Genomic DNA, 21757 nt, shown 5'->3' with positions numbered 1-21757 from the left:
CCACCTTCAGCTCCTGCCCACCATGAGTTTAACCACAGCTAGCACTGTAGAGGAACCAACTCTGAGAAACACAGACTCAGAAACACAGGGCCCCTCTGCAGAGTGGCAATCAACCTTCATGGGCACTTAACCATATTTAGAAGTTTTGCAGCCTTGTTTAACACCAGGAAAATCTGGACAAAAGAGTCCTGAAGTCTCCACTTTAACAAGGACCAGCTGGAAGCTGAGAGGGAACACAAACCAGCCTGTGTCTGCCAGCTCATTTCCTGGCCTATGAGAGCCTGTTTCCTCTGCGTCAGCTCAAACATGGCAGAGCACACCGGGGGAATTCTCCGCACAATCAATTGCACTTGTTACTTCTCGAGTTCCCCCTTCCATTTTTTTGGTTACCAAGGGCTGGAATCTCAGCTGCGAGCAATTACCGTGAGGACTTCCTGAGTAATGGTTCCCAGATTGCTTCTTGATTGGCCCCAAATTGAAAGAGACAATTTTGAGTTTGGGCAATGTAAATCCATTTCTGATTCTGTCAGGTCCAAGCAGGTTTTTCTGAAGGGGCATGTAGCGACAGTGGTTTTCCCCGTCCACGGCCAATAAAAGCTTCATTTGCGAACAAATTCTCATGCCAAGCATCCATCCTGAGATTGATACTGTTCTTAATAATAACAATCAAGTATTTAATGGGGTAGACTTCAAAGTTTGGGACAAAATGTGATTTTACAGAGGGAAGGCACACTTTGGTCAATGGACGTGCTGACTCAGAGAGATCAATTTTAGGAACAATCGCAAGTTGCAGGACTTTAGAATCAGGATGTCCTTGACAACAAAGGTTTTGTCTCGTTTTAATAAAAGTCATAGAGGCTGGATCATGGCATTTAAAGCTCAATGACAATTCTGAACCTTTTCACTTTGAATTCCATATTTATTTATTTTTAATGCTAAAAGAGAGCCTTCATTGGCAGTGTAAGTAGAATTTGTACTTTGCACACATTACATGGTTCCCATAAAGTCGAGAGGGAAAACATTGCTCACTGGTATTTTGACATTTCTTGGGGGGTGAAGATGGTCGGCCTAATTTCCACAAGAAACACGAACACATGGATTGACTGGAGAGTACATCATTTGTGGAAGGGGAGTCTATGGGAGTCTAGTACCCCTCTCGCCTCTTGTGCCTCAGGCAGTATGGAAGTTTTGAGTGTGTAGTGTCTCTTGGCAGTCCTGTTTCTCACAGAGTTGAGAGGGCATGGGGCCCACAGTTTTCCTGTCAGACCACTATCCCAGTGACAGGTCCCTGTTAGCTCAGTGCTCTGAGACTCCCCTGCCCCTTCCCCCATATTCTTCCAATTACTCTAACCCCCACCACACATGCAGCCACACACACAAACACATGCATGTACACACACACAAACACACGCATGCAAACACACACACAAAAACACATGCATGCACGCACACACACACACACACACACACACACACACATACATGCATGCAAACACACACACACAGACACATGCATGCACGCACAAACACACACACACACACACACACACACACACACACACATACACAACACACACCACAGCCACATCAAAAATGTCCACCATTGAAACTGTTCCATGGCACCTGAACAGAGGAGGCACTGTTACAGATCCAATAGACATGTGAATCTAAGCCCATTGTCTTTTTTAAGAAGCTTTTCATTTTGGTGGAAACTTATCAAAAAACATCTAAAACTATAAAAATATAAAAATGTATAGTTCAAATATTGTGCTAAAAAAATTATTTTCAGGCAAAAAGGAAGCTTTGTTTCAAACTTACTTTAAAGGTTTTAATGTTGACCTACTGACAGGCAGGCTCGCCACAAGTCAGTTTAGAGTCTGTAAAATTAGTTTTTGCCAATAGTGAATTTTAAATGTGTGATATCCAACATCAAACATTGCATAATTAAGCATTCCATGAGGATTTTAGCCCTGAGGTTTGAGGAACACTGAAATAAAAGAGAAAGACATGGAATGGCGCTACGGTAACATCGAATGGCAACCTTGAAATGATCATGGGAACACAAAATTTCCTGGCTTAGAAAGGTCAGAAACTGAGGCCTGTCTCTGCAAATGAAACATTCATCACTTAGGGGGCGTTGTTCTTTGTTTTAGACTCCAGCTGCAGGTTGTTACTGCAAATTCTACCCTGGGAGCCCAATACCAGATGCTTGACAGACATGGCAGTCTGAGACATGTGTGGGGAACCAACCGCTGTCAGCACTAAGTGGGTCTAGGTCATAGGATCCTGGCACGTAAAGAACTAATGTCCAGGTATTTCCACAGTTGGACCAGCACTGGGTCTTAGTACAAAAAAAACGAAGCAACAGACTGAACCCACCAGCTGTACCTCACTGATCATTCTAATTTCAGTCTTTCCAAGGCCTTGGGCCCCCTACGTAACCTTGAGTTGCATAAAACCGCATGCAACACAGCAAACCAATTCAAATTCAAGAAAATGAAAAATGATTTTGGCGGAATAGATTACCAAATCAATTCTTAAAATACATACAAATGTGAATGTACTTTTGAGAAATGAAAAGTGGAATACTCCCAAACCATAATAGAAAACCATGTTCCTCATAACATTGTGGGGCATTGGAGTGTGTTTCTATCCATATGCGGATGCCCAGTAACCACTCCAGACAGCAGTCAGTAATGTGCCAGCCCTGGAACACTAAGAACCTTAATACAAGTTCCAGATGGTGAGGTGATCAATGCATCCAAAATGTGATCTTTTCTGAGAGTCTGGTGATCATGGGATCAAGCTGGTATGTGCTGACTTTCTGGTGAATGTCTGGTTCTTCCCAACACCAGGCAGCCCTACTGGTACAGAGCCCTGACCCACCCAGGAGCAGCTGCCAGGCTCCAAAGGAGAAGGGCTGGACAGGGGACTGAAGTGGGTGCAGACTGGCTGTCATAGAGATTGACCTCCTCCTAAAGGTTCAGAGCGGACAGCTGAGAGAGGGAGGCCGGGCAGTGTCCCGGTGAAGGCTGAACAGACAGCCTACGGGAGATTATGACAGCTCCTGGGAAGAGAGGAGACAGGCAACAGCTGCAGGATGATGAAAGGTCCCCCCCACCACAACACACACACACACACACACACACATACACACGCACAAACTTACACACACCCGCCGTCTGTGCCCAGCAGCTCATTCATAACAGCGTGATTGTGATTAAAAGAATAGAGAGTCCACCCATAATAATAACATCAGTACTTTCACTGTAAGTGTCATATGAACACGCAATAGTCAAATTGCCTTATTACCCTCTCTCGTGTCAGGTTATGGGCCAAAATGTCTAATCCCTGAAGGCGTTACCAGATCTGGTCTCTAACCACCTCGAGACTAAACGACTATAAACGGGAATAAAAAAGTCCACCACAAATACATACCATTGGTTTTCGGACTTTAGCCAAGTGAGGCTAATTTTAAAATAATTCATTTTACTGGAACTCTTGGCAGTGTTCCCTCCTCAGGCTTTGATGGTAACCCAAAACAAAGAGTCATACAGTCTTACCCATCAGTTAACTTTCCCAGCAGGCACTCTGGAGACAATCAAATCAAAACCATTTAGTACAAAATGAAGACTTTGCTGTTCATTCTCATTAGGGAAAGAATTGTTTGATTGTTGCAGACCTTCAAATGCGTCCAGGAATGCCACGCTGAAGACATTTGGAAAGTACTACTGTATAGAGTGCATTTCTTCTAAAGGGAAAGTGGCTGAAAATTTGTTGTGGAAACACAGCAGTCATAACAGCTACCCAAAGTTTCCCTCCTATGAATAACAGGTCATGAGTAGTTTGATGTTAATTTGTTCAGACTCAGCATATGGAATGAAATGTTAGGAAAGTTCATGAATCATAAGAAGAACAGCAGTGCTTTGGATTTTATGTTTTATGTGGCTCCTGTAAAAGGCACTTTTCGGTTCAGGCTGAGAATACCATGGTAATGAAAACAGGCCCAATTTGACTGACATTAAAAGTGACAGGGTCCACAAGTTGGGCTTATGTGCTGTTGGTGACTTGCGCAGTGATGCGTATAACTGTGGGAAACGTGTGTTCCCTCACTGATGTCAGCTCTGGCGTCTCCCGCCGCTGCGCGCATCACGAGCGGGCTCACACAATCGGCCTGACCCCGGCCCTCCCGTACCGTCCTGCCTGGGTGTGATCATACCTCATTAGGGGAGGCGGGCATCAGCTCTCTGCCCTGTAACCAGATCTAAAGCTTTCTGAGCAGCTTGGGAAAGCCGACTCGGTGGAAACAAATTCTCTGTGATTTGTGAGGCAGAGCAGAGCAGCGCTCCTCAGGGCTGTTGACAGTGAAAAGAGAGCCTGAGAAGTGAAAAGGAACCCACTGCTCCCGGGAGCGCCGTCTCCCTGGGCGAGCGGAACTGGAGCCGGGACAGAAACTTGGCTGCAGAGCCCAGGGCTGAATTCTGGACAGGGTCACTGGAGGCCCAAGGCCCTGCCAGTCAGCCAGAGAATGGGCCCGGTGACGTAACAGCGAGTGGGGGTAGGGCCAGGCGTGGCTGACGTGCATGTCGCGTGTTGACAGGAGGAACAGCATTAGCACATCCAGGCCAAGAGATGTGTCACTGAGACTGTCACAGCACAGCCAGCTGATAGATTTCACTCCGGTGACTGCTCTAATGAAGGGGAGCACAGTCTAACTCCTGAAATTACTAGAGCTGCTCGTTCGAGGGATCTTTATGCCTTTGTGTGTGTGTGTGTGTGTGTGTGTCTGTGTGGGAGGTATTGAGAATTACAGTCACATTTTTACAATACAGACATTGCCAGCAAAGGTGTTTCCGTTCAAGGTTGAGATTTATTTCCTTGTAATTTCCCTTGCTGTGATTCAGATTTTTATCTGTGTATGATAACAAAATATATCACCATTAATTTCATTTATCTTTTCAATGCTATGCCGCATTTTTTGTTGTATCTCCATATTGAATGGATAAAAATAAGGATATGCAGTATCATTGTGGAAGAAGGATGACTGTGACCCATCAACGCCCCTGCTGGGGAGTCAGGCAGAACTGACAGAAGGATTTCCCAGGGTGCTTCTGGCACTTTATCCACCTGCCAGCTGTCCCCTCCCACTGTCCTCTGGTGCAGCTCTGCCCCCTCCCAGACTAGCCTGGGCCCAAGTCTCAGTGCTCCTACCAGGCTGATATGGATCTGCAAGAACTATCCCAATCATGAGCAGATCCTAAAGCTATTATTTTAACTTTTGCACCAATATTTTGCCTTCTATATTGCATCTGAAGAATTAATTCTTCTATCAAAGTTGACCTGATAATTTTTGCTATGCATAGATCCTTCAGTGAAATTGACTATTGCTTGGATACAGTTTACACATATATACTTAAACTGTATGAAATATTTATCCAGATGTGATGCCAGGTGGTACATGTGCATTTCACTACATTGTCTTGTTAGTTCCTTTTTTTGAAGAATAAGAAAATAATGCAATGGCTTAGTTAGAGAAAGAAGAAGACGAAGAAGAAGAAGAAAACATATAAAAACTGATCTTGGCGTCGGTTCTTCAGACAGATGAAGGGAGTAATCAGGGGGGCTGATCAGACTGCGAGTGTGACCCAGGCTCTGTAACACTCGCAGGGTTTGTTATTATGGGTAATCACTCCCATGTGTGTGTAAAACTCTCAACTCTTCATCTCTAACACAAATACATTCCAGTCATCCATTCAAATTAAAAGTCCAGAAATGGTTTCCTTTTCTGCTGCCATGATATCATATACATCATGACTTCTGGATAACTTCACGCAATTCAGTGATGTGAGCAAACCTTTCAAAGTGCTGTATATAGTGTTCATATAATGTTCTCTTTTTAGAGCTGTGTAAAGAATTCTGAGCAGCGACTCTTCCACTCTGAGGGATCTGTAATGTATCAATGTGAAGGAGAAGCAGGCTCTCTGACCTGATTTAGAGAGCTATAAAAACACATTATATAAAAGTAATAATAGCCACCCATCCATTACACTCATATCCTCCACCGGCCAGAAAAAAGCTGGTGATATTTAGTGTCAGCTATACACCCAAAAATGTGTTCCCACTGGATCCAGTCACACCTTTAAACCAACTCGACTGGGTGTTTAAGATTACTTCTACCAGCATACCTTATTCAACGACCAGGAGAGAATATGTGGGAGATAAAGAGGGTGTGAGAGAAACAAACAGAGACTAAACTTTCCTCATAACCTTTCTGTTTGGGCCCTTCTGCATAGCGGAGGTCTGCTAAAGCAGGAGGAACTCTGGGATTGCACAGGGAGGGGTCAAAGGTCAGGGCCCTTGACCAGAGTGCACAAAGCCTTCCTAAGAGCTGTAGGAGAGGGGTACCCCATGCCCTCACTTTAGACTTCACTCAAAATACTCCCAAATACCAGCAACACAGAAAGTCAATTAATGCTGTAAGAAGATGAGACTTCAACTGTTCAGCTATACAAATAAATAAAAACTTATTTTAGAGTATATTTTTACTAACATATAACGTGCAAATGCTCACTGACAAGACAGCAACGTGTTAATAGCGCTGTATTGGTACAGAGGGCCTGTCCATCAAAAGGTGCCATGGGTGTCCCTGTCAATCAGAGCTCAGCCTTCTCAAAAACATACAGAACATGAAGACTTACAAGCCTCCAAAGCAATCAACACTAATTATTTCCTGTCTGGGTACAGTATGGTAAACCCATGAACCCCTCGTGAAATTCCAAACATATAGTCATTATTGACTATTTTCTCATGTCTTATTCGGGGTAACAGACTTTATTTATCACAGAGTGAAGCCATATTTCGCAAAATATACAATGTCCTAGATTCAACCCTCAAACAAAGCCTTTCCAAAATCTCATTAAATTGTAAACATTAAACATTAGCATGAGACTTTCATTTTCAAGGTACTAATGCAATGAAAAAAAAATAAACCTACCTAGGTATACTTTACTTAAATACTTCAACATTATTCCTTATATAAGCCTTCAGTTTTTCCTACATCTCTCCACAGCATAGCAGCAAACATATCAGTAATATGAGGCCATGGTGTCATTGTTTATGATTAAATCCTTTTGAAAGAAAAAGTTATGTGAGTGCTTGTCAAGATTTAGGAAACATATTTCCCTTCTCACTGAAGAAATGAGGAAATCCTTGATGTTACATTATGCTGTATAGCCACAGTGTGTACACAATTATTACATGAGAAAGAACGAGAGAGTGAGAGAGGGAGAGAAAGAGGGCGAGAGAGAGGGAGGGAGAGAGAGTATCTTGGTGTTTATATAAGGGGAATGTCTCAGAGGAAACTCTGACATAAACAAACTGATTAACAAAACCATAAAGTCCACAGTTCCTGATTGCTTCAGTTTTGATTGGCTTGGTTTGGGTTTATTTGCCTATGTCTTGGTGATAAACATCTCCAGCCAAATTAATCCACAAGGGGGTTGCTGCTCCAGGCTCCCGGGCCCCCAAGTGCCTCCCTCACGTTTCTCTTTCTCGCTCCCCCTTTTCTCTCTTTTGCTTTCTTTATTTCTTTATTTCTCCCCCTGTCAATCAAACAGGAGTGTCCAGGTCACAGGCACCCTTATTTTCATGGCAGCAGACTGATTGGCAGCTGTGAAAGGGAGCACTCGATGCTGTGAGAGGCCAGGGCGGAGAGTGAGCTGCTACAAAAGCAGGCCCACCACAACGTAAACAATAGCAGAGAAGAATGGAGTAGGTCTGGAGTCTATGAAGTGCTCTGGGAAAGAGAGAGAGATGGAACTGAGAAAGATAGAGAGAGAGAAAGAGAGAGAGAAATTCAGTATGTTAGGTAGAGAGTTTTGTAGCTTTATTATGGTCTTATGCCAACTCTATTTAGATTTCATCGTGAGAGAGACCAACCTTGTGTACTGAGCCAAACTTTTGAGGTACAAAGAAAGAAATAACCTTACTCCCCCTCCCTTACTCTCACTCTCCCTCAAGGTGAGTAAGCCAAACAATAACCCAAAGCTTACCTCAAAATCAATGCAGAAATGGTTCCGTGACATCAAATTCTATGTTCTGAAATGGCACATTTCAAAGTCCAAAGTCCTTCTAAATGTGCTTCTTAACCTTGTCAAGCATTAAAGGAAAAGATTCCATGCAGAAATCATGTGGTTGCACCAAGTACTAAACCATGATGCCAAAAAATAGGAAACGATTTTTGGTGAAATCTATTTTTTAATAAATGAATGATTGTTTCAGTTGGTTCCATTGTAACATGAATACAATTCAGTACTTTTTCACATTTTGTACTCCACAATTTGAGGTTTGTAATAAAGAAAATCACATGTGGTTAAAGTGCACATTGTCTGATTTAAAAAAATAAAATAAAATAATGTTCATATCTACTGCATATCTGGCAGCAGCACTGTGGTTTCAGCCTAATTTCATACCCCGGACCCTTGATGAATTAAAGCCATTCAGCCAACAAATGTGTTCCATACTGTATCAGCATAATTTACAACTGAATCTAGTCCCACCCCCCAATTCCCATAGAGATCCATTCAAATGCAAAGAGTTTTAGTATCGCTTGTAGGACAACCTGAAAATAAAATATTTGATGTTTATAGGTCACAGACATCAGGAAGTCATGGCATACAAAGGATATGCAACGAAATACTAAACACGGCTACTTTCATTTTGATAACATTGCTGTGTCCCAAACATTATGGTGCACTGAAAAGTGTGTGTGTGTGTGTGTGGGGGGGGGGGGGGGGGGGGGGGGCTAAACACTGTATAAACACTGTAATGTCTACATGGTGAAACCGAAATGTACAAAAAATACAAAATGGCCTTTATTAAAAAATATATATATTTTAATCTGACAATGTGCACTTTTACCATGTGTGATTGTTTTTATTACAAATCTGAGATTTGTAATAAAGGGGCAAATAAATAAATGATTGGTCTTTGTCCCAAACATTATGGAGGGCACTGTAGATAGAGTAGGATGAATTGGGATGTAGATCGAGTGGGATCCATTGGGATATAACTACTGCAGGATGAACTAGCCAGATGTGGATAGGGTAGCCAAAAACTTTACTCAAGTAAGAGTTCTGTTACTTTAAAATAATTAAATGAATTTATTAAATGAATGATTGGTTTTAGCTTTGAAACATTAATCAAATACAGTATTTTTCACATGATAGCATTTTGAGTTTATCTCAATAATTATATTGTTTATTTATGTGTATTAGAGTAGGATTGATTAGGATATAGCTTGAGTTGGACTAATTAGGCTATAGATAGATTAGGATGAATTAGGATATGGCTAGAGTAGAATGGAGTAGATCTGGAGAATGAAGTGCTCCGGGAAAGAGAGGGGTCGTAGTGAGAGATAGAAATGAGAAAGGAGTAGTAGTAGTGAGGTAGTGAGTTTTGTAACTTTAGTACGGTCTTTCACCAACTCTATTTAGCGTCAAAGATTGCATTGTGAGAGAGACCAACCATGTGTACTGAGCCAAACTTTTGAGGTCCAAAGTGGGAAACAATATTACTCTCACCCAAACAACAATCTTTTTCACACAGTGCATTAAAAATGGTGGATGAGGGTGCCTGGTCCTCAGCAGAGAAATACAGTACTGACTGCCTGTTGTATCACACAGCTCATTGAAAAGGACCTGAACCAGATATATTGCATAGGATATTTCTATTTCTATTGCAGCAATGATATTTTATGGATAGTTAGACAGCTGTCTTCACTAGCCCGTACTCAGAATACTCTGAAGACCTGGAGACCTGGTGATAGCTGCTGCCATGTGAGAGGAACAGAACCCAGCCCAGACTGGGTCAAGCTCTGGTGTCTGACAATGAAACAGGCTCAAGCCCATCCAGCAGAGGTGAAGATATTTATAAAATATCATTGCTGCAATGAATCTTCAGAGAAATTGATCTATACTTCTACAGTATGCAATAATAGAGGAAATTAGGAAGGGGGCAAATACTTTTCCATGGCAATGTTTACCCCGTTTTAAAGGGCCTATAGTACACAGCCTTACAGAGATGAGCCAGGAGTGGCATGTAACAAAGAGAAGCACCTTTAGCACAGATGACCTGTAGTGCTGGTCTGAAGTACTAAACCTCACGGATAAAGCCCTGCAGTACCTGCTGTACCTCACATATAGGGGCCTGCAGTGTAAGGTTCATGGAGCTATGGCTGTTATGGTGCAGTTATACTTCATACAGGAAGTCATAGGCAGCACTGGATCTGCATTTGACTGGATCAACACTGTCAGTCGTACTGAGCTTCCAACATGGTCCACACGGTGACCCATGCTGTCCTGCTCCTGACCCCATATCTCCAGAGTGATGGTTACGGGTTATGGACTCTCGTCTTCACCCCCAAACCCCCGAAAACAGCCTTCCCCTCCCTCCCCCCAGCCAGCCCCCTGTGACAGCTCCAAACACAACAGGCCCTGTGAGCTGACTGACACATTCCTCCCCCTGCCACTGAAAGGACTCCATTTAGCACGCCTCCCGTTCCGCTCTGACTGACGCCAGAGAGCAGGGGAAAAGTCAACCGGCTCCGTCAGGTCCAATAACATCGGAGAACAAAACACCACGAGAGAAAGAGAGAGAGAAAAAGGCTTGGAAAATGAGAGATATGGGCACAGTGAGGAGAGCTGGAGAGAGGGGGAAAAGAAAGATTCCTTTCAGGTTCAAAGACACTTTTCCCTCGCTTTCTGTCCATCAATTAGGACTGCAGTGGCCAAGGGAGAGAGGGTCTGTTCTTATTGGTGTCATTCATCCGTCAATAAGCCTGACATCAGCACCAAAGGGCCTCATGTTGCGCTGCGGAAACTGTCCATCAGCCAGGCAGCAGCTGCCATCAGATCACCACCTGTTTGTGCTGGGAACACAGCCGCCAAGCCCAAAGAGCCGGCCATAAAGGCCTCTCCTCAGCCTCCACCAATCCCTCCTCACACTCTTCACCTCTCCCTTCAAACCTCCACTTCTCCTTCATACTAGCTTTCTGTCTTCTCATGGAAACAAAAATGTACAAAGTCATTTTCACTCAGTATTTTCAGTTAATGAAAAACTATAGTAATACATACAGCAAATTTACACACAAACACACTCTTTTGGAAACAAAAGAAAAGTCATGAGATCAAACCAATAAAACAAACAATGAGTAAAACTCCTAACAGCTCCTGGAGAAATAATGACTCCAAGAAAGAAGTTGTTATTTCAGGCACTCCGGGACTCACTGGTTGGACCTCTGCTGGATGGGCATGAGCCTGTTTCATTGTCAGACACCAGAGCTTGACCCAGTCTGGGCTGGGTTCTGTTCCTCTCACATGGCAGCAGCTACCACCAGGTCTCCAGGTCTTCAGAGTATTCTGAGTACGGGCTAGTGAAGACAGCTGTCTAACTATCCACTGATTTTACTGCCTGCTAAACCACACACATGCACATGTACACACATGAAGTGACACATTTGCATAAATGTCTGCACAAATACACAGACTGATCACAGAGGCACAAAACCACATGGACACACATGTAAGTAGGTATTCATGCACAGAAACGTGCATGCACACTCAGGCAGTCATTAACGCGTACTTATGCATGGTGTCTCATCAATTTCCTCAATCAGTGTAACACACAGTTACACAGTTTCTGATCAAGGTCTCCTGCATAAGTTGTCTTACATGAATGGTTGCTTGTAGAAAAGCAGTGCACAGACGAGTGTTGTGTCTTCATCGTTTAAAAGCACGTAAACGTCTGGATTAATACCAGAGACCACTTCCTTTCAGAATAATACGGCATTTCAGTAGAAGCTGGATGTTTTCTTTCTCTTGTGTACTCAGTGGGTAGTGGGTCAAGGGTACCCCTAAGTCGGTCTCAATTAGTGTTTGGGACACAGAGCGGAGGTTGTACGTGATCCAGAGCGCTGGGCCCTGAGCTGCCTGGTAATCTGATCCCCTCTGCCCTGTCGAAGAGCGGGTGGCTGGCTTGCCTCACACCAATCCTTGCTCTGTGCTGTCTGTGCTTAATTCAAAGTGAGTGGCTCATTTTAACATGATCGTGAGTACTCGCTGATCACATTTTCTCCATCTCCTCTCACGCTCCTGCTATTGATACCTGTACCTTTGCTAACCCTTTTCATATTCTCCCCACAGAACTCCCATTCAGCCACTCCACCTTCCCACTTCCTCTGCCTCTTCACATGCCACACTGCCTACTGCTCCTGACATACCTCCAATAACACCTGACCTCTGACCTTTTCTTCACTGCTACAATCTAGCAGTGCAGCAGGCCTATTAGACACACAATGGATATCCCTATAATCAGGAAGTCTTTTCATTTTTAGCATTTTTCTGGAATGGTGACTTATATCCCTTATGGAAATGGAATATTTATCGATATATTGTATACAAATAAATACTGTATATTTCACAGGAAATCATTAAATCAATGACTGCCTGTCTGGAGTCACTGGGGTTCTACCAGTCAAATGTACCTCAGCACTCAATGCATCAGCTGATCCACTGTGGGATTCTTCCATGCTGTGCTTTGTGTCTGTTTTTTTCTTAGTCCTTACAAAAGACACTTAAAATCATGGATCTTTTTTAGAAATAATTAGCCAGGTACAAATAATTAGGTGCACTTACTAGGTTATTCACTTAAATTTGTAATTATTCAATAATTTTTACAAGAACATCACCCTGATGTGTAAAAATAGCAGACCTTATGTACTTGCTATTTCTTGCTTTTGCTGTTATTTCCGTTTTGATCTGAGTAGCTTACTGCATGAGCTCTGTTGTTGGCTTGCTGCTGCTCCTGTTATGTAGCAAAGACACATTTATTGATTCAAAACACAACCAAATTGTATCCAAATGTGGATGAGTTAAAAAATCTTGTGTTATTGTATTTGTGGTGGTAAGAGAATGGAAGCTTTATGCTGGCCTGACATAAACCATAGCTGCTGTTTCGGGGACACTGGGACAGAAGATAAAGAAAGAGACAGGGTTTGTGGTGGAAACAGTGAGGCAGCTGCTGCCCCTGGTCCCCTGTGCTCCATGGTGATCGGAACCCCTCGATTCATGCCCGCTGCACCGCCCACAGACAGAGAAAGTCACAATGCAAGGCAGAGCTGGTCTCAGATCCCAACCACAGGCTCTTCTTTGTTGGTGTCTTTTCACATGCTGACCTGAACTCCCTGCAAGGCCCACTCACTCTCTTTCTCTCACTTTCTCTCTCTCTCACACCCACACACACATGCATGCAAGCCAAAAATGACAAAATGTAGTGCTTTGAGCCCAGCCCCTTAAAACAACTTTTTTTTTTGCCTTGGCTACCATTCCATTCTGAAGATTTAGACTATATTTCCTAAAAAGTTCATTTTAAGTCCATGTGAAGTGCATTTTAGCAGTTGCATAGCATGAGTGTGTGCTTTTGGCACACACTAGCCTGCTGACATCTTCCCTGGCTCAGTGTGGCATTGAATGGCATTGGACACAGCTCTTTCTTGCCCTCCCTTTCCAATCAGCGAGAACATTCTACTCTTCCAACTGAGAAATGACAGTAATTGGCCTATGTTTTCCAAACACTGGGATCATTGAGAGCTGAATTAATAACCTACGCCAAGCTTGCTTCACATAATTACTAAATGGTAAAGTTAGGTTTAGTGTAACATTTTTGTTCTCTTGCTACATGTATTCTTGGGAAAGAGAATCATCTGTGGAGCTGTGTCTAATTTAACAGTACAGTCTCCTGGAATTGTGTGAGTAGGATTGCCCACCAGAAGGCCCGAGAGAAAATGAATCCACAGAATTGTTTTGTCAGAGGCATTACTGCTGGTGATGGAGGGCAGAGAAATATATTAATTATAATTATTGTCATTTTAGTTCAACGGCCAAGAAAATCACTGCCATTGTTTACAAGGAAACCACATTCCAATTATCACTTCTACAGTATATATCCTCTTTAAATCCAGCAGCCAGCAGAGGGTACATCCATAAACAATCTTCTGAACAAGCTATGAAAAACAAATGTGTCAATGCCTCAGAGTTATGATCAACTCAATGGCTTTCTAATGCACAGTTTAACAACCCATAAATCAACAGCACCAATAAGGACATGCATTTCATAAACGCATCTGGTAGAAGCCCTTTTCACTGTTTGAAACAGAGCCAGTTTGTGGACCCTCATCATCTGAGCAAGGGTCTCAGGAATTAGCCCTGCATTGTGTGTGTGTGTGTGTGTGTGTGGTGTATGGGCCCATGTGCATGTGTGAAAGAGAGAGACAGAGAGAGAGAGAGAGAGAGAGAGAGAGAGAGGTGGAGTGGGATGGCAGGTTATACTCAAATCATCAAGTTAATTAACAATGTGGCTGAAGTCAAATAATGCAAGTTAAATAAGATAAATGTCCATAAAGCATGACATCATAAAGCCCTCATCGACATGCGCTTTATCCACAATAACAAATCAGATAAATTAAACTTTAAACAATTTATGTACATGCTTAGCATGTACATAAATGTACACGGTCCTAATGCTCAAAGTAGGTAGGCACTGCTACCCAGGATACATGAAAATCTAAGAGGCCAATAAAGACACACTGTAAAGTTTGTGTCCTCTACTAAACTGCAATGCAGACCATGAATTAGTGACATGTACTTATTAAAAGTGTTTAAACAAATTGGCTTAAAAGTTTACTCTTTTGAAAAAGAAAATTGGTGTGAGTGGTGCATGTCTCTCTCCTACCCGGGAGAGGTGGGTCTGGCTTGAGTGCTCCAGCAGTTAAAAAAGAGTCCAGTCAGACACGGCTTGAGTGCTCCAGCGGTGAAGAGAGTCCAGTCAGACAGGACTCGAGCCACACAGACCTCCACTTGCAGGAGCTGGATTGCCGGGGTCCGGCCATCTGGACGCGTTTTGCCGCTGACAGGAGACCACTGTTGACCCTCTGTGGGAAACGCATTCACCACTGGCCAGAGGAATGTGCTTTTGGAGAAGAAACATTACCGATTACACCCAATGGCTGTGGAAAAAAGGCCTACCGTTTCACTCCAAACAAGTAACAGCTAGATTTTATACACATCTGTCAGCCATTAGGTATCCTGCCCGGGGAAAGAGGAATTCTTTTGACCCCTGACCCAGAATAATGCTGAGCTGTAAAAAAATCCACTATATTCCTGAATCCAAGACAGCCTACATGAATTTCTTCGTGCTTAATGCCATAAATCTTAAAGATAAAGGGCATTCTATTTTGCATTGACCCACAAGGTAGTCTCGTGACCAGTGACCATTCTGAACCACAAATCTCTTAATTTTGCGGTGATCGGTCAACCACAGAGGATGCTGGCCTTGTGTGCTGAACAAGAAACACTGAAGTGAAGGAAAATGCTAACATCAGAAACAGGGCTTAGTAAATATTATTTTGAAATGACAATGCAGAAACATACAAACAAATAAACAAAGAAATGGTACGAACAAAGAATTTAAAAGGGAAGGTTTCTCCTAACATATCAGGGAACTAGAGAATTTTCTACCAGGCTAAAAATAAAAAGTACGAGGAGTTAACACAATATTTGCGAAAGTGCAATTGATTTAACACATCATCGGAATCGTAACAGGGACCCACCTGTGGAGTGAGAAATGGATCAAAGGTTAGAGATGAGAAAGACAAGACAAGTCATGCAGAACTCTGTAAAGACAGCAGAAGACATGCAGATGAAGGATGACCAGTTATTGTTAGGCTGGAACTCCATGTATATAAACACACAAGATGAACCAACACAGGTAAGTCTGAGGACACTCTCCAGATGACTTGATGGAACACAACTGGTAGCCTACTGTGGCTCAGGTCTGGATACAGAAGGTAAGCTGTTATTGAGGCCAGATGGAGAAAGAGACAGACCCCCCCCCCCCCCCCCCACACACTCCCTCCCTCCCCTCCACTTCAGTGCCTGGAGCCCATTCTCCCCACATTAAGTGCTCTGTTGCCATGGAAACTGTCACCACAGTTTCAATGACCCAGGATCAGGGGGTCATAGTGTCAGGGGCCAGTCAACATAGCCATTACAGGCATCCCTCTGATGTTCCGGGCAGCGACATTGTATCACTGCACAAAGATCAGCGCTTTCTGGAGCAGCAGTGACACAGAACTCCACCACAATAACATCCACACCAGAGAGCTTCTGCAGTTACTCCCACCCAGAATGAGAGCATTTAGAGCTTTTCATGGAAAAAGAGAATGTGAGAATGTCTCTAAAATCACAGCATACACTCAGAGAGCACTTTATTAGGTTCTTATTAGACTTATTTTTTAGACTTATTAAGTCTTCAGCTGCTGTATCCTATCCACTTAGAGGTTTGATGCATTGTTTGTTCAGATATGCTCTTCTGCATACCACTGTTGTAATGTGTGGTTATTTGCGTTACTGTCACCTTCCTGTCAGCTTTGACCAGTCTGGCCATTCTCCTCGGACCTCTCTCATTAAGTGTTTCTGCTACTCACTGGATGTTTTTTGTTTTTCTCACCATTCTTTCCAAACTCTAGAGAATGTTGTGCATGGAAATCCCAGGAGATCAGCAGTTTCTGGGAGACAACCCTGTCTGCACCCAAAAATCATTCCACATTCACATCACATTTTTCCCCATTCTGATGGTTGAAGTGAACATTAACTGCATGAGTGTATGCATTGCACTGCTGCCACACAATTGGCAGATTAGATAATAACATGAATAAGTAAGTGTCCAGGTGTTCCTAATAAAGTGCTCATAAAAATATTATATATATATTTCTGTACTTTTACCATTTTCATTTTCATTTCTTGTGAAATTCTAAAAATATGGAGTTAAACCACTGCAAAAAGCTTGGATGCAAATGTGAGAGGAAAGGAGAGCTGTTTTTATTAAAAGTGAGTTTGCTGATGTAATGTGGTTTTCTGCTCTTACATGGTCAATCATGGTCAATGATAGCAGAAGCCATAAATGTGACAATAGCAAAGGACAACATTTCTGCTTTAACAGGGTAGAAATGCCTTTTACTTTTGCTCTGGCACCAGTGTTTGAGCACCATGGCATAAACAACAAAGTCACTTTTGTTAAAAGAAAGGACTGTTCTCACACAGAAGACCATAAAATCCTGGCTCACAAATCCAGAAATGTGCTGTAGGCTACTGTTTCAGTTTAAACGAGAAGAGATCATGAAAAATTACACTGGGGAGAAAGCCATTGTCCAGCGTGAAAATGTATAAAAAAACAAACAGGAAACCACAAAGAGATGACTGGTTTCTCATTCCTCCAGTGTGTGGAGGCCACGGGAGGAATTACAGGGCGTGTAGAAACCTGATAATGTGGATGGCCATAGGCTATGGATGGCACACAAACACTAACAGACCAGGTATGTGACTCACAACCTTCATCCAGAAATGGAATCCCGTTCCTTGCTGTTGGTTCAATAGTGTTGTTTCTCTCGCTCAGGTAGTGTTCTGTCAGCGACACACTGAGTGCTGAGCAACTTGATCGTGCTGGGATTGGAGAGGGGGGAGGACCAGAGGATCCAGCATTGATTAGCAGCCTGAGTGCCCGTCTCCTCAGGTCCCGTGCCACCAGCCACAATATGATCAATGGGGGCGCATACTGGAGACCATCAACACCACATTCATCTTGCACAGGAATCCCTGCCAGCTCCCCGACAGGAAACATTTTAATCAGCTCTCCGGGGAGGTCCCGGGGTGTGAGAAAGAGAAAGGAATAGAGCTATGAGTGTCCATTACCTGCACGAGCAAAGTCAGGCCCTGAGCACAAACATACTCACTACCTGTTCAACCACCAGGCACTCACACCCTCAGTCTGGGGCTCTTTAAAAAAAATATATAACTTATTTCCGCAATATTGTGTTCATGTTTATCTATTCCATGAATGCCATATTTTCAACCTTAAGATAAAATAACCTTTGTCGCGTTTACAAATCTCTATAATATTCCAATCAATATTTGTATTCATTATTTATATTGTAGCCACAGTACATTTGTTATCCAGATCCATGACTACTGACTGCACTGTAGGCAGTAGGGAGCATTAGATAAAGCTGTCAGATGTGCACAGTTTTACCGATGAGAGGGTCTTCAGCTAGAAGGTAGTCCCTTTAGAGGGTCTTGAAATGAAAAGGTTGGGGAACCCGAGTCTAAACTACACCAACACATAAAGACACATCCTACCTTTCTGTCAAATTTATGAGTCAAGAGAAACAACGTGTCACATAAACATAAAATGTGGCAATCACCGACTGCACAATTTCCTGTGACCCTGTGACCCATCACACCCATACTTTATTATACATTATTTATTTTGTTATTTATTTTGTTTTTTTCTTTATTTATTCTAAATAAAATTGTACTTGGGCAGAATATTAGCCATTGAGGTAAGTCAGAATAAGTATATCTATATATTGTTTTATTTAAAAAACATTTTTACTTTACAACATTACAACAAACCTCTCAGTTTAAACTCAGGGGCACATCTATCAAATGTTTGCAGGCTGATTGGGACCTGTAAAACTAGTAAAACTGCAGATGAGCCCATTACATTTTCTGAGGATATTTTTAAAGCACACTCCATAGTGAGATTTTCTTTTGATAATTAGGGCATATAGGGGTTTGGTTAATTATCATGATAATGTTTCTTTATACATACAGTGGTGTGAAAAAGTGTTTGCCCCCTTCCTGATTTCTTATTTTTTTGCATGTTTGTCATACTTAAATGTTTCAGATCAAACAAATTTAAATATTAGTCAAAGACAACACAAGTAAACACAAAATGCAGTTTAAATGAAGGCTTTTATTATTAAGGGAGAAAAAAAATCCAAACCTACATGGCCCTGTGTGAAAAAGTGATTGCCCCCTAAACCTAATAACTGGTTGGGCCTCCCTTAGCAGCAACAACTGCAATCAAGCATTTGCGATAACTTGCAATGAGTCTCTTACAGCGCCGTGGAGGAATTTTGGCCCACTCATCTTTGCAGAATTGTTGTAATTCAGCCACATTGGAGGGTTTTCGAGCATGAACTGCCTTTTTAAGGTCATGCCACAGCATCTCAATAGGATTCCGGTCAGAACTTTGACTAGGCCACTCCAAAGTCTTCATTTTGTTTTTCTTCAGCCATTCAGAGGTGGACTTGCTGGTGTGTTTTGGATCATTGTCCTGCTGCAGAACCCAAGTTTGTTTCAGCTTGAGGTCACGAACAGATGGCCGGACATTCTCCTTCAGGATTTTTTGGTAGACAGCAGAATTCATGGTTCCATTTATCACAGCAAGTCTTCCAGGTCCTGAAGCAGCAAAACAGCCCCAGACCATCACTCTACCACCACCATATTTTACTATTGGTATGATGTTCTTTTTCTGAAATGCGGTGTTACTTTTACGCCAGATGTAATGGGACACACACCTTCCAAAAAGTTCTACTTTTATCTCGTCAGACCACAGAGTATTTTCCCAAAATTCTTGGGGAACATCAAGATGTTTTCTGGCAAAATTGAGACAAGCCTTAATGTTTTTTGCTCAGCCGTGGTTTTCGTCTTGGAACTCTGCCATGCAGGCCATTTTTGCCCAGTCTCTTTCTTATGGTGGAGTCATGAACACTGACCTTAGCTGAGGCAAGTGAGGCCTGCAGTTCTTTGGATGTTGTTGTGGGGTCTTTTGTGACCTCTTGGATGAGTCGTCGCTGCGCTCTTGGGGTAATTTTGGTCGGCCGGCCACTCCTGGGAAGGTTCACCACTGTTCCATGTTTTCGCCATTTGTGGATAATGGCTCTCACTGTGGTTCGCTGGAGTCCCAAAGCTTTAGAAATGGCTTTATAACCTTTTCCAGACTGATAGATCTCAATTACTTTCTTTCTCATTTGTTCCTGAATTTCTTTAGCTCTCGGCATGATGTCTAGCTTTTGAGGATCATTTGGTCTACTTCACTTTGTCAGGCAGGTCCTATTTAAGTGATTTCTTGATTGAGAACAGGTGTGGCAGTAATCAGGCCTGGGTGTGGCTAGAGAAATTGAACTCAGGTTTGATAAACCACAGTTAAGTTATGTTTTAACAGGGGGGGCAATCACTTTTTCACACAGGGCCATGTAGGTTTGGATTTTTTTTTCTCCCTTAATAATAAAAACCTTCATTTAAAAACTGCATTTTGTGTTTACTTGTGTTGTCTCTGACTAATATTTAAATTTGTTTGATGATCTGAAACATTTAAGTGTGACAAACATGCAAAAAAATAAGAAATCAGGAAGGGGGCAAACACTTTTTCACACCACTGTATGTAATTTACTGCATATCAACATTTTGTTAAAATATGACTCATTAGTGTCCCAATGTGAACAATGGTTATTCATATTAAGACTTTAAGTCAACTAAAACTGTACATTGTGTATTTGAGAGCACGAAGTAGTGTTTCCTTAACTTAACTAATGATATAGGCTCATTTGTATGTCAACAAAATATATATTTGGAGTTGTTATATAATGTCTCGGAACATTTGTGTTTATATCTCCATTCATTGAATTATATGTGATAGAAATATTATTATTATTCAAGTTATGTAATAGCGTCTTTACATTTTAGTCACATTAATAGTGTCTGAAATGTAAAGATATTTTTTTCGAAAATGTTTTTTGAAGATTGCCAAACTTATTTGGCAAATATTAACATGTATTTGTACATTCTCAATCCAGGCTTTCCCCTTTTTTATAAGACAACTGTGAGTCTATGATCTGATGGAATTTAAGTGGAATAATTAGGCTTATATATTTAAACTTGCCAATCATTGCTTAGAAAAATATAACTTACCGGCCTATACAGTAAAACACTTATATTTTAAGTAGTTCTATAGATAATACAGTTGATGACTATAATAGACTTTTTGACTTCCAAAATAAGGGAAACAACTGAATTGCCAATCATATTCATTTAAGTGAAATATAGTAAAAGTGTAGCGCAGTGATCAAGCAGTCACTGCACTCCAACAAAAACTAAAATAAACCCCAGCAAATTCCAACAGATATAACTTTGCTTCAGTGAATACAGTTTAATCATGAAATATTATACTGTATAAATATTGCAATTACCAGGTCAATATTTTGATAAATTAAAATATAAATATATTCTTCAATTTGGACAAATATATTAGTTGTCAATTTTGTCCAAAATAACATTCTATTACACAATTCTTTTGCAATTTTGCAAGTTTGCAATTTAATATTTAGAAGTGTACCATGAAAGTCCATTTAGGTATAACCCAAATTATCAAGAATCAGAAAGCACTGAAACTGAAAACTTCAATTCAATTTACAAAAAGGTGATTTTAGATATTTGAAAAAAATGACCCTCCAGGTTTTGTGTCTTTATAAAATTAATATTCTAATATCTATTTTAGAATATCTAAAAAACGGATTCTGTCTCACATTATTTTGTGTACAAACAATGATGTTACACAGATGCAACCTGTTGGCTGCATTTCATGAGATTGTGCTTGTGTAATCAGAATGATTTTTCAATGATTCAGGCCACCATTAAATACTATTATTCTGAGCCATTCATACTGTTTATGTTTGGGCTTGTATAATCCAAAAATAAAAACCTTTTTTATTTTATTTTCCATTAAGTGCAGTTACGATCGTGAAAAGCAACCAAATGATTCTCCTGGGATTTTCACACACACTAGTCTCTAGAGTTTACAA

Source organism: Conger conger, chromosome 1 (genome assembly GCF_963514075.1).
Source record: "Conger conger chromosome 1, fConCon1.1, whole genome shotgun sequence".
Lineage (NCBI taxonomy): Eukaryota > Metazoa > Chordata > Actinopteri > Anguilliformes > Congridae > Conger > Conger conger.
This window is presented reverse-complemented; position numbering follows the sequence as displayed.